Below are 14,260 nucleotides of genomic sequence, written 5' to 3' on the forward strand. Positions count from 1 at the left end.
ACCTCTAGATAATAACTATCTCACCAGTTGGACTAAATCAAATAATAACAGCTAATAGTTATCTTAGTAGCATTTTTCATTAGCTGTGGATCCAAACACCCTCCAGCTAATAGGTAGCTAATAGTTAGCTAGCTAATATTGGATATGAGCTATTAGTCAGCTAACTATTAGCAGATAATGAATCCAAATAGGACCTTATTCAATGAGAAACAATAAATGGTGGCTGATTTCACTTTCCAAATAGAAAAATAACATACATTAATTTCCAGTGCGCTCACTGGCTAACTCACAATTACTTTCTAGCAGATAAATAGGGCATCCATGTAAGAAGTTTGTAAGAAAAATGGACCCTATAGGTCATTAAGTTTGGATTTTGGTGTTTGATGATCAACATGACCATCTAGACTAACAACGTTTGCTAGTATATAAGATATAGTTCAAATAGATGTAAGGTGGGCTTAGACTTAGGCAAAGTGATGGTCCGAATGATCAACACACTAAGCAAGACATTAGAAGCCACATTGAAGACCTGTAAGATATGATAGAAGTCTAAGATAGCAAGAAGTAGAAGTCGGACACGAAGACAAACAAAATTGAAGCCATTGAAGTCGAGACAAAGAGGTGGATGAATTGGAATTGTCTCATGATTTTAGATCTTCCCAAATTGATATGACTTCAGTTTAAAGTTGTAGAGCTTTTCATTAGCTTTCCAAAAAGTACAAGATCATCAAAATCAGAGTTCGAAGCTAAAAGTTATGTCAAAAATACAAAAGCGTGACATGATGAAAACAAGGTAGCATATAGTTCGGTGCTAGACACCTATTAGTCCGATGCTCACTGAACTAAAATGAATAGTGACACCTATTAGTCTGATGCTATACACCAATTAGTCTGGTGCTCATGAAATTCGTTCGATGATCGCAGAAAAGGTTGCAACGGCTAGTTTTTGGAGTTGGGGCTATTACCCCTCCATTCGGCAAACAAAGGTGTGCTATAGCTGAAGGAGTGTTTGGAGAGTTGAGGCTCATCCATTTGTGCTCTATCCACCAAAAGTGCTTAGGGAAATATTAGGTGATTAGTTTAGGTTCTTTGTCAAGTGCTTAGACTAGTTAGACCACCGCTAATATGCTTGCTTTAGGTTTAGACCTAGTGTTTAGTGAGGTTTGCACACCTCTTACCACTCGGTGCTTGCACACACCATTGTTGTACATTATAGCGGCTTGTAATCTTGTGAGCCACCCAACCACGTTTGTGGTTGTCACATCCGGCCTAGTTTGGAATTTGGCCCATGTGCATGTTAATGAGATGTTGTGAAGAGTTTAGTCCCACCTTGGTTATTAAAGCTGGGATAGACCAACATATAAGGCTTCTAGAGTCCATTCCATCATCCCTGGGTTAATCCTTTTATGCGAAGCGAGGACGAAAGCGTAAGTGGGATGGTGGTAGATGTGGTTCACTCAGCGTGTAGAGTGGATCTGAGTCATTTGGACTCTGGGGCATTACAAATGGTATCAGAGCCGACCTTCATGGCAATGGACGCATGCGGGTTAGGTGCGCAGACATGGGGTTCATTGCGCGTGTAGGCCTTGCGGGGTGCATGGCATGGCACATGTGCTGGCATTGGATGTACGATCGCGTGTGCTAAGAGAGAACATTTCTGGTCATCGTTTGCTCAGTTGTGGATGTGTTGGGCCGATGAGGACGTCGGTTCCTTTGAGAGGGGTGTATGTCACATTCGGCCCAGTTTGGAATTTGGCCCATAATGGCCCATGTGCATGTTAATGAGATGTGGAGAGTTTAGTCCCACCTTGGTTGTTAAAGGTGAGATAGACCAACATATAAGGCTTCTAGAGTCCATTCCACCATCCCTGGGTTAATCCTTTTACGCGAAGCGAGGACGAAAGCATAAGTGGGATGGTGGTAGGTGTGGTTCACTCAGCGTGTAGGGTGGATCTGAGTTGTTTGGACTCTGGGGCATTTGGAAGAAGAACTTCTTCGCGAATAAAATATTTTCTGAAATCGCAGATTAGTCCCTATTTTTCCAAAGGCCATAACTTCTTCATTTTAACTCCGTTTTTCATGTTCTTTATATCCACACGATCGTAGAGACGAGTACTACTGTTTAGTAGATGTTTTATAAAATTTTGATGAGCTTTGTTGTACTGGTTTTAATTATTTTTGTGGGCCATGCTTGGTGTTTGTGCGTAGACGGTGCCGACACCGTGAACTTCCAAGACCAAGAGTTCGACACCTCTGATCCGAACCACTTCAAAGGCAAGTGTCCTCGACCATACTTGCTCCTACATTTGTTTTACTTTGAGTTAGTTTAGATAGACCATTAGTTGCATGCAGAATCTTAATATGAATCCTATACTAGGGTTTACTAGCTTTTGTCATATTATCCTTGTAACTCGGTCGGGATGGGTAGAAGTCATGCTTAGCCTTGCCATCATGGATGGTTGGGATGGTTATAATGTAAACCTGATTAATTGACTATGTAACATGGATCTGGGGTTGGTAACCTCTTTTGGTAGCAACATGGTGAATAGGGAATCTGAGCAAGATGGAAGGTTTGGTATGATGGCATTTGGTTTTGATATATATTGTGTTTCTTGGGCTGGTGCTCGTACCTACTTGGATTCTAAGGACCGGTTCTCGAAGCATGTAACTCGGTATAATAGTGTAGCCACGAGGTCAATATGGTATGACCTGGCCAAGTAATTAGTTTCCTCCAAGTTATGCTATATCGGAATGGTTTGTGTGGCTCAAGAGGGTCCCCTAGGGCTGCTGACTTATGTACGGGGGAGAAACCTTAGATGTAGGTGTAACACAGACTTGGAGAGGACTTTGTAAAGGCCTTGTAGTGTGACCCCACTGAGCACCTAGGTAGTGTGAAGCGTGATGGGGAAAACATGACTCATGGTGAAAGTGTGCAACCTTTGCAGAGTGTAAAACTGATATATCAGTCGTGCTCATAGACAAGAGCGGTCTGGACTTCTTCTTGATTAGATGGCTCTGGATTAGATGGTTGGGTGGTTCAGTTGGGAGCTTGGATGGAATCCAAGTGTGGGTCTCGGATCGGATCCGAGTGTTGGTTTAAGTGGTTCTCTGAGGAGAAGGCAGATCTCACCTAGTTAAATAGGTGCTTAAGGATTTAAGGTAATAGGTGTGGTTCACTTAGTGTGTAGAGTGGATCTAAGTTGTTTGGACTCTGGGACGTGGTGTGGCCACCAACCCGTCACCGTGTACCGGAGGGAACAAGGCCTGCAACGTTTTAGCTAGAAGCTCAATAGGGAAGACAACGGGGAGATGTCTGGGAGAGGCAATCTCAGAACCCACTTGTATGTGGGTAAGGCCCAAGGCTATCCACGGAGTTATTCGACTAGGAGCTTGGCCCTTGGAGGGCATCATTTTGAGGGGCTCCAATGAGGACTAGGGGGAAGCATGAGCTTCCCTCGGTAAAAATACCAACATCATCGAACGAGAGTTTGCATCTTTATTGCCCTTTTACCTTCCGCATTTACATTATGTACCTTGGTTGTGTGCTTTACATTCCTAGCTTATTTTTATAGACTAGTGATAGGGTTGGACCTAGGTTGCATAACTCTTTTGCGTTAGAGATAGCAACAAATATAGCAAAACCATAGTTGCACATCGAGATAGCTTATTCATTGCATACGTTTTGACTAGGTGGAAATTAGAGGCCATAGTTCTAGAAGTAATTTTTAAGTAGCCTAATTCCCCCCTCTTGGGCATCATGGTCCCTTCAAAGTTATTTAGCTGGTTGGGCTACTTTTGGTGGAATTTGCTCAGCTGAGTTCAAGTCCTCGATTCACTGTGGTGCTCGTATTTTAGATTTTAATGGTGTGGTTTTTTAAGTGGTAGGCAATGTGCCCATCGGTAACGAGTCGCTCATGGTTGATTTTTCCTTATTGTACTTGGCCATGAGCTTGTTGAACTTGTGTGAAAGGATCTAAAATTCCTAGAGGGGGGGTGAATTAGCGTATCTAAAAATTAACTGCAAATGCTAAGTTCAAATTTGTCAGTTAATGTCAGAAGTCCCGGCGTTTGGGTCAGAACTCCGGACATCGTCAGAAGTTCCAGCACAAACATCAGCAGTCCTGACGCCTACGTGAACTACAAAAGCAGTGCCAAATTTAACTTTGCAGATAAATAATCTTACAATCCCACTTCCTTGTGGTTTGGTGAAGAGGTTGGGTCACTCCCTTGATGCCGTAATGCCTCCAAACCGTAGATCGAGTCCAAACCCTAAAATGAATTTCAAGAGAGAGAGAGAGAGAGACAAACAAATACAAGTAATCTCTAGCAATCACAACAACAAGCACATGAGACATAAGGATTTATCCCGAGGTTCAACAACCCCACAAAGGAGCTCCTACATCCTCGTTGTTGAGGTGACCACAAAGGTCGGAGTCTATTCCACCTCCTTGCCTCTCTCAAAGCGACCACAAAGGTCACTTGAGCTTTCCACTAAGAAATCAAAGGGTAATACAAACTTTCCAAGGCTCTTCCACAAGATGAAAGCTCTTGGGCAACGCCTAGCTGGCTAGGGGCAAAGCCCTAATAGTAATAGACGCAAAACCAACCGGCTTGACGAAGAAATCAAGTGCTCAAGCTTGCCAAAGTGATTCTCTCACTTAATCCACTCTCCTTTCACTCAAAACCCTAAGGGAATAGAAGATTGGAGCAAAGGAGGGAGGAGAGGGGTGCCTTTCTTGCTTGGGAGCTGTTTGGATGAAGTTAGGTCAGCCGTGAATGAGTCTGTAACGGTTAGAAGTGGAGGGCTATTTATACTCTTAGTAGAAATCTAACCATTTAGATCTACATCGGAAGTTCCGACACAGATCTTGAGACTTCCAACATTAACAGAAAGCACTATTCACATAGGGTCAGAAGTCCACGCGTGCAAGTCAATGTCAGAACTCCTGACAAACGTTGGGACTTCCGACGTGCGCAGTCAGTCAACCAGTAAAGCCCCAGGTGTTGGGACTCCCGACAAGGTCCAGGACTTCCGACGAATGTCGAGACTTCCGACTGGTGTAGACAGCCGGCCAGTAGAGCCATAGGTATCGGGACTCCCAGCTTGGGTTAGGACTTTCGACTGTCGAGAGTTCTGACTCATGTTGGGACTTCCGACGTCCATAGTCACCGCGCAGGATAAGTGACTAGGAGTTAGAACTTTCAGCATGAGTTGTGACTTCCAACTGTCGAGAGTTTCGGCTTACGTTGGGACTTCCGACACCGACAGTCACAGAAAAATATTCTACATGCTCGTGGGGTGCTAGAGTGTCTCTCTTTTGATTTTATGTTTATGCTTGAGCACTCTATCTTCCTCAGACCAACTAAGTTTGTATCCCTCTTTATAGTGCGTCGGATCCTAAACTCAAAAACAAAAATAAAACCTTTGGAGAGCATTTTGAGTTCGTCCGCCTTTACAACTTCAAGAATTGAGAGATACCATTTCATCTTTATCAACTCTTTGAATCTTTATGGGACTAATAGCTACGACATATCTCATTAAGATCACATTAGTCCCTAATTTGGATGTCATCAATACACCAAAACCCACATAGGGGGCAAATGCACTTTCAATCTCCCCCTTTTTGGTAATTGATGACAACCAACTTAGGCTTTTATAAGAATGAAAGAATTTAAAGCTTTTGAACCCCAAAATTTATGAAGAGCTCCCCCTTGATGTATGCATGAATTTGAATTTCAATTAGAATCATCTATACATGATCTGCATACATCAAGACAAAAGCTCCCCCTAAATTTTGCAATCCGTGGGGTGCAACAAGTGTGTGTGAACAAATAGATATCCATGAAAAGAAATGCAATATGACATGTTATTTCACACAACAAGTAAAAAAGAGTATGGTGGCCAAGATTTCAAAGTAAAAACTTGAAGCAACACATGGCCATCCAAAAACCATCCACCATCACAAGTAGAGGCAATCACAAGCTAATAAGATAGATAAAAAACCATTACTTATCCTACAATCATTCATCACAAACACATATAAATAGATGTCCATCACAAGCTAGCCACCACATGACTTAGTGCATACAAGCTAAAAGTTTTAAAGTCTCAAAACAAAATGACTAACTTATTACAAGATATCATCAAAGCCTAACACTCCCCCTTTGTCAACAAGTGCCAAAAGGGGTAGGCTGCATGAAGAACCAACTACTCTTTGTCATAGTCATCATCATCATCGTGGTCACCGTCCTCACCACCATCATCGTCGTCTTCATCATCCTCCTCCTCTATGTATTCCTCATCTTCTTCCGTCGCCTTGCCCTTGCCATGCGGACGAGAAGTCACATGGATCATCTTCATATGCCGCACAAGCCTCATCATATAGAGCCAACGGATCATGGGGAGGCACAAACAGTGGTGGAGGAGAAGACATAATGTCTGCGTGCTGTTCCAACCGATAGAGCCTCTCTTACATATCGTGCTCACGTTGAGCACTAGCACAACACTGTCCAAACATGTATGTCATGAGGAACTTGAATTTGTTGGGCTTCTTACCAGAGGAGGAAGAAGAGAGGGGCTTGGCACTAGAAGAGCGAGCAATAGCAGCAGGTGGTGAAGCACCACGGTGAGAGCGAGAACCCAAAACACCTTTCCCTTTTGCTTTGGCTGCAGCACCTTTCTCCCTCAATTCTTTTGCAACAGTGATCGACGTCTTGTTGGAGATCTTAAGGAGGTTGTGCTGAGTGTCTATGGGGAACCGGATGCTGGACACTTGCTCAATCACATGCATAATGTATGGGGCATAGGGAAGATGCTTCACTAGATCCTCAGTAGCATCATGTATCTTGTTCCAAATGTAATGGCTGATGGAAAATTTCTAAAAATCATCTCCAAATCGCTGAAGCACCTTCTGAGAATCATCACGAAGGAAGGTGGAGTCACCTCGCTTCGGATATAAGATCTGTCTCAGAATATTTTTGAGGACATAGTAATAGGGCTTCATATATACTGTCTGTCCATCAGCTGTATGTCCATCAAGATACATATGTTGGTACTCCTCCAAAGCCACATCGTCATACTCAGTCAATTCAGGTGCAGTGCGGTCGGCATGACTCAAACCAAGAAGGCGAGAGAAAGTGATGAAGTCCACCTTATAGTGCTTACCTTCAGTGGTCCAATGAACAATGTCAATAGCACCGGTTGGGTCTCGCTCATGATGATAGGAAGCATAAAACTGACAAATAAGCTCATTGTTCCAATGCTTCCTAAACTCTAGCAGGAAAGACAACCCCATTGAGCGTATATCATGAACCATCTGCTCTAGCTCAGGCTCCTTGAACTTACCAAGAGAGTATGCATCAATGCACTTCATCTGAAGGACCAGTGGCTCCCTCTTCTTCAAAAACTTTAGATAGAGGATGGAATCATAAAAGTCATAATGGAACGGGTGCTAGAAGCGATACTCAAGCCAGAGATCCTTCTCGTCCTTAGCATAAAGGTTTCTTCCCCTCATGGACCTGATATCCCTAACCTAGTTACAGTAGTCAACTGGTAGAGGAGGAGTCCAGCCACCAGCAAGATTAGGAGCCATGGTGGGCTCCCGCATGATCGGTGAAACGCCCAAGAAGGGAGCGAGCTCAGTGACGAAGCCTGGGCCACGAGTCGGCATGTGAATCGGTGGAGCAGCAATGGTGCGGCTGACATGCTCAAGAGCTTCTTCTTTGGCATGAACAATCAGAACATCCCCAACATAGGCCAAAGCAGGAGGAGGAGCGGCAGTAGATGATCCTTGATCGTCATGGCGACGAGCACAGGACCACCACCAGTAGCACGGGGACCTCCGGCACCAGCATGGGGATATGCCGCTTTAGTGCGGCTAGACGGCTTGGGGACAGTGGCACGGTCCTGATTCTTCTTGGACCTCTTCTCCTTGTGACGCGATGGACTGCCACTGTCCATGACTACGAAAAACATGAAGGAGAACTAAGAAACAAGACAGTGAGAAGCGAACAAACATCGAGAAGTGAAGAAACATGAATGGAGTGGTCCCATTGGGTCAGGAGTCCTAACCGGTGCCGGGAGTTCCGACAGCCAGTAGTTTCGGTTGACATCAGGAGTTCCAATGGTCGAAACCTCCGACGGTCGCCAGGACTTTCGATGCACATGATGATCATCCCATTCATGGGGCTTCAAATCACAACACACATTCATACAAGGAGGATAGAGGAGTAGAGACAGAGAAAGAATAGAGGCAAAATGCAAGGTACATTGCATTAGGGTTAGGGCACCATGGTAGTACCTTGAATCAAGGAAAGAGGATGGAGAAAGACAAAATCCACAGACCATGAATGAATCGATGAGCCCTAGCACCACCACGAACAAAATCCCCACCCTCGAGACGAGGAAGAAGATCAAAGCACGGGCGTTGGAAGGAGGCGGAGAGGGTGAAAGTGCCAGTAGGACTCCCAGTAGCGCAACCAGAAGGGAAGGGACCAGAACTCCCGGTGGCCCAGAGCCAGCTGGAGCCATGGGCAAGCGGGTAGGGCACGACATGGTAGTGTGAGGAAGAGCGAGGGCGGCGCGAGGACGGGTGCGGGCAGCACGAGGAGAGGTGAGGGTGATGGGAGTTCGGGGAGAATGAAAATAACCGCAGTAAATGGATTGGGCCGGGTATAAATGACGCGGTCAAACAACGCGGCGTGGTCAAAAACCTAGATCTGTGTTGGGACTCCCGGCGCAGGGGCCAGAACTTTCGGTAGTCAGGAGTCCTGGTGTGAGCTATGACTTTCGGTTGTCGAGAGTTTCGACCTACGTCGGGACTTCTGACGCAGGGAAACTAAAAAACACCTCAACTTGAACTCACTATACCATATGGGGCAAAAATATGATGGACACTAACATTTTTATAAGTGACTAGATTTCATTCAATCAACACCAAGCAATAGTCACTCATGAAAATTATAAAATAGATTTTGAAAGGGTCACATAATATTTTCTTAATTCTTTTCTCCTAACTAGATCAAACAAAGTGTGTGTGCAAGACATCAAACCACGTTACGGGAATCAATGATATTTAGTTCACTCCTCAAAGCACAAAATCTTGACTCATCTAGGGGCTTTGTGAAGATATCGGCTAGTTGTTTTTTGGTGCTCACATGGTGAATGATGATATCCCCTTTGGCTTTGTGGTCTCTCAAAAAATGATGCCGGATGTCTATGTGCTTTGTTCGAGTGTGGTTTATAGGGTTGTTTGCCAACTTAATGGCACTCTTGTTGTCACACAAAAGTGGAATCTTGGTTAACTCACATCCAAAGTTTTTTAGGGTTTGCTTCATCCAAAGTAGTTGGGCACAGCATGCATCGGCCGCCACATACTCGGCTTCGGCGGTGGACAAAGCAACAGAATTTTGCTTCTTAGAGCTCCAAGACACCAAGGATTGACCAATAAATTGGCAAGTCCCGGTAGTACTCTTTCGGCTTACTTTGCAATCGACATAATCTAAATCAGAATAACCAAGTAACTCAAAAGTGGAGCCTTTAGGATACCACAAGCCAAGATTAGGAGTGTGCACTAAATACCAAAAAATTCTCTTAACGGCCATCAAATGACATTCTTTCGGATTAGCTTGAAATCTTGCACACATGAACACACTAAGCATAATATCAGGCCTAGATGCACAAAGGTAAAGAAGGGATCCAATCATGGAGCAATATACCTTTTGATCAATGTCCTTTCCTCCTTGATCAAGATCAAGATGTCCATTGGTTGGCATGGGTGTCTTGATGGGCTTGGCCTTGTCCATGTTAAACTTGTTCAACCTATCATTGGTGTACTTGGTTTGACTTATGAACGTGCCATCCTTGAGTTGCTTGATTTGAAATCCAAGGAAGAATTTCAACTCTCCCATCATGGACATCTCGAACCTATTTGTCATAATCCTACTAAATTCCTCACAAAAAGCCACATTAGTACTACCAAATATTATGCCATCGACATATATTTATCAAACAAAGATATCATTATTGACTTTGCGAGTAAACAAAGTAGCATCGGCCTTTCCTATCTCATAACCTTGTTTGAGTAGGAAATCCTTCAAGCAATCATACCAAGCTCTAGGGGCTTGTTTGAGCCCATAGAGTGCCTTGTCGAGCTTGTAGATATGGTTTGGATATTTGGGGTCTTCAAAGCCCGGTGGTTGCTCTACATACACCAACTCGGATAGGGAGCCATTGAGAAATGCACTCTTCACGTCCATTTGATATAGCTTGAAATCATGATGAGGGGCATAGGCAAGTAGAATGCGAATTGATTCTAGCCTAGCCACCGGTGCATAGGTCTCCCCAAAATCCAAGCCTTCAATTTGAGTGAATCCTTGATCCACCAACCTTGCCTTATTCCTTGTTACCATGCCATGCTCATCTTGCTTGTTGCGGAAGACCCACTTGGTTCCAATCACATTTTGCTTGGGCCTTTCCACCAAGGACCAGACTTCATTCTGAGTGAAGTTGTTCAACTCCTCTTGCATGGCTATCATCCAATCTGGATCATCAAGTGCCTCTTCCACCCTACGAGGTTCCAAAGGAGAAACAAACGAGTAATGTTTACAAAAACTTGCTAAACAGGAACATGTAGTTACCCCTCATCGAATGCTCCCCAATATGTTATCATTGAGATGATCCCGTTGAATGGATTGATGCACTCTAGGATGTGGCACTTGAGTTGATCTTTGGATGGGGCCATCATCGTCATCATCATGGTCATGATCGATTGGAGGATCACAACCATGAGCTTGTGGAGGGTTGACTTCACTTCTTTATTCATTGTTGAGTTGAGGTTGAGCTTGCTCATTGTTGACACCATCTTCATGAGAATGACCTTGTGCTTCATTTGATCTCCCATCTTGATTATTTCTTGTTGCGGAAGCTTCACCATGTTCATTGGATGAAGCATGATGAATGGTTGGATCAAGATCATCATGCACAACATGGTCTTCATCTTCATCTTCGACGGGCTTTACTTCACCAATGGCAAGCTTCTTGATTGCTTTGTGTGTAGCTTCTTCATTACCTACAATCTCAACATTGACTTGCTCCTTTTGAGAGCCGTCGGTTTCATCAAAAGTCACATCTACTGTGATTTCAATCAAACCGGTGGTTTTATTGAAAACACAATATCTATGTTCGTTAGTACCATAACCAAGCATGGAACTTTCATCAACCTTTGGTGCAAACTTAGAGCTTTTGGATTTCTTGATAAGTATGAAACACTTGGATCCAAAAACTCTAAAGTAGTGCACCTTAGGCTTTTTACCAGTTAGAAGTTCATAGGCGGTCTTTTCTCTTTTCTTGTGAAGATATAAGCGGTTGATGGCATGGCATGTCGTGTTGACCGCTTCCACCCAATAGTTGGTTGGAGTCTTGTACTCATCCAACATTGCTCTTGCGGCTTCTATGAGCATTCGGTTCTTTCTCTCCATAACACCATTTTGTTGTGGAGTGTATGGAACCAAAAACTCATGCTTGATTCCTTCTTCATCAAGGAACTCTTCAATGTTGGTGTTCTTGAATTCCGTCCCATTGTCAGTTCTAACTCTCTTGATTTTGACATCAAACTCATTTTGGGCTCTTCTTGCAAACTTCTTGAAGATACCTTGGACTTCACTCTTTTCACGCAAAAAGATACCCAAGTGAAACGAGAATAATCATCAACAATTACAAAACCATATTTGTTACCACCAATGCTTATATAAGCGATGGGTCCAAATATGTCCATGTGAAGCAACTCCAATGGCCTTTCGGTTGTCACAACATTCTTAATGGTTTGTTTAGCTCTAATTTGTTTTCCTGCTTAGCATGCGCTACAAATCCTATCTTTCTCAAAAGAAATATTTGTTAGTCCAAGCATGTGTTCGCCTTTTTGAAGTTTGGCCAAGTTCCTCATCCCAACATGGGCAAGTCGGCGATGCCATAACCAACTCATGCTAGATTTTTCCATTAAACAAGTCTCAGGATTTACTCTATTTGATGTGAAATCAACTAGATAGAGTTTCCCTTTTTAAATGACCCATAAATGCAATAGAGGAATCCTCCCTTGTATAGACTTCCACACCCTTATCCATAAAGAGACAATTGTAACCTATCTCACAAAGTTGTGAGACGGACAACAAATTATATCTCAATGAATTCATAAGTAAAACATTTGAAATTGAATTATCATTTGATATAGCAATTTTACCCAAATCGAGGACTTCTCCTTTTCCATTGTCACCAAACAAATATTTCCACTTTGATCATGACTTGGTTGGAATGATGTGAACATGTCCTTCTCTTCGGTCATATGATTGGTGCATCCACTATCCAACACCTAACTTGTTCCACCGGAGGAATATTCCTACAAAGACAAATTAAGCTTTTATTTTAGGTACCCAAAAAGATTTGGGTCCTAGGGGGTTAGTCACATAAAACTTGGGCACCCAAACACTCCTCATAATTTCCTCTCTTTTGGGCACCAACATACTTAACCACAATCTTTCCATCCTTGCCCCAACAACACATATAGTCACTAGCATAGCACCATGGAAGTGGTGCTTGTGGCTTGGGGGCCTCATATTGCTTTGTCTTGATTGTCTTGTTACTTGTAGGTTGGATCTTTGGAATGTATACCTTGTTGTTGGCCTCGCATATAAGCTCATCAAGAGCAATGCCCTTGTTGAACTTCACACAAGGCACACCATTGATCATGTTCCTTCCATTGGCCTTTCCATCATACCTATTGTAGCCAATGCCTTTCTTGATTGATGGGTGCCTTGATGACTTGTATATAGTCTTGTTGGATTGCTCTTGACACTTGCACCCATTCTTCAAGATCATCTTCAACCTATGAATCTCCTTGTCTTTCTTCTCTAACTCAATAAGGTTAGTTGTATGTGCATTCACATCAATTTTATAGCATCTTTCACAACCATTGCTAGTGGAGACATTAGAGTCTTTGATTGCCTTAAGAGAAGTTGAAGTGCTAGCCCAAAGAGTACTATAGTTTAGCTCAAGATTTTGGTATTTTTCTTCCAAGCGTGTGAGGCTTTCTTGAGCTATACTCTTCTCATTCTTGAGGCTAGCTACTTGATCATTAACCGAGGAATGTTCCTTAGTCAATTTCCCAATTGTGTCATTGGCTAAAGATAATTCTACAGTTAACTTCTCAACCTCCATCTTTTGCTCGGCGATAGATGCTTCAAGTGCAAGGTTTTTCTCTCTGTCTTGAGTGATTATATCTCCTTGCAACTCTTAGCATCTATCCCTCTTCTCTAATTTCTTTATTAGCATTTTTATTTTAGTGAAGGCCTTTTTACCAAATTTCTTTATCATGGTTGCTTCAATTTCTTCTATGTTCTCATCACAATTATCATACTCACCACTACAGGGATCGGGTGTAACATGTACCTTCTCCCCTTTTGCCATGAGGCAAGTTGGAGTGTAGTAGTCGTTGTCAAGGAGGTTGGAGAAGAGTTTCGGTGGTGAAGATAGGTTGGGGAAGAGTTTTGGTGGTGAAGTTGAGTTAGGGAAGATCATGGTCGGTGAAGAAGAGTGGTGGATGGCGATGTTTGCGGCTCCCTTCTTCTTCTTCTCATCATCACTTGAGTCACTATCATTTGAGTCCCATTCTTCCCCAAGATGAGCTTCACCTCTCTTCTTGCCTTTGTTCTTGTCTTCATCCTTGTCATGCTTGTGCTTCTTCTTCTCATTAGGACAATCGGCTATGAAGTGACCGGATTGACCACATTCATAGCAAAATCTCTTTTTGAACCTTTTCTTTCCATCACCATAGGTCTTGCAGTTGCTCTTCTTCTTTATAAACTTTCTAAGATTTCTAATCACAAATGCAACCTCTGCATTGGAATATTCTTCTTCACTTGAGGAATCATCCTTCACTTTCTTCTTCTTCTCTTGACTTAAACCTTGACCTTCATGTTGTTGAGTTGCTTTAAGGGCTGTACTCTGGTTGTATCCCATTACATTAGGATTTTGATTGTGAGCATTTATTGCATCTTCATCTAGACACTCATGATGCTTTAGTTTTGAAAGAACTTCTTGGGGGTGTCATCTCATCATAACCGGGCCTTTCCATGATCATGAATGCTAGCATGTTGTTCTTGGCTCTATAGGTTCTCAACATCTTCCTAGCAACCTTGTTGTCATCCCATTCGGTGCTTCCAAGAGCTCTTATGCGGTTGACCAATGCCATGAGCCTATCAAACATGG

At 43.1% G+C, this 14,260-nt stretch overlaps 1 long non-coding RNA gene across 1 annotated transcript in view; it reads right to left on the reverse strand.

The window, feature by feature from the left end:
- Window positions 1-14,260, reverse strand: part of LOC136456039 (uncharacterized) — a 122,521-nt gene that overhangs the window by 20,770 nt on the left and 87,491 nt on the right. The gene's annotated exons all lie outside the window — the stretch shown is intronic.

Source organism: Miscanthus floridulus, chromosome 6 (assembly GCF_019320115.1).
Source record: "Miscanthus floridulus cultivar M001 chromosome 6, ASM1932011v1, whole genome shotgun sequence".
Lineage (NCBI taxonomy): Eukaryota > Viridiplantae > Streptophyta > Magnoliopsida > Poales > Poaceae > Miscanthus > Miscanthus floridulus.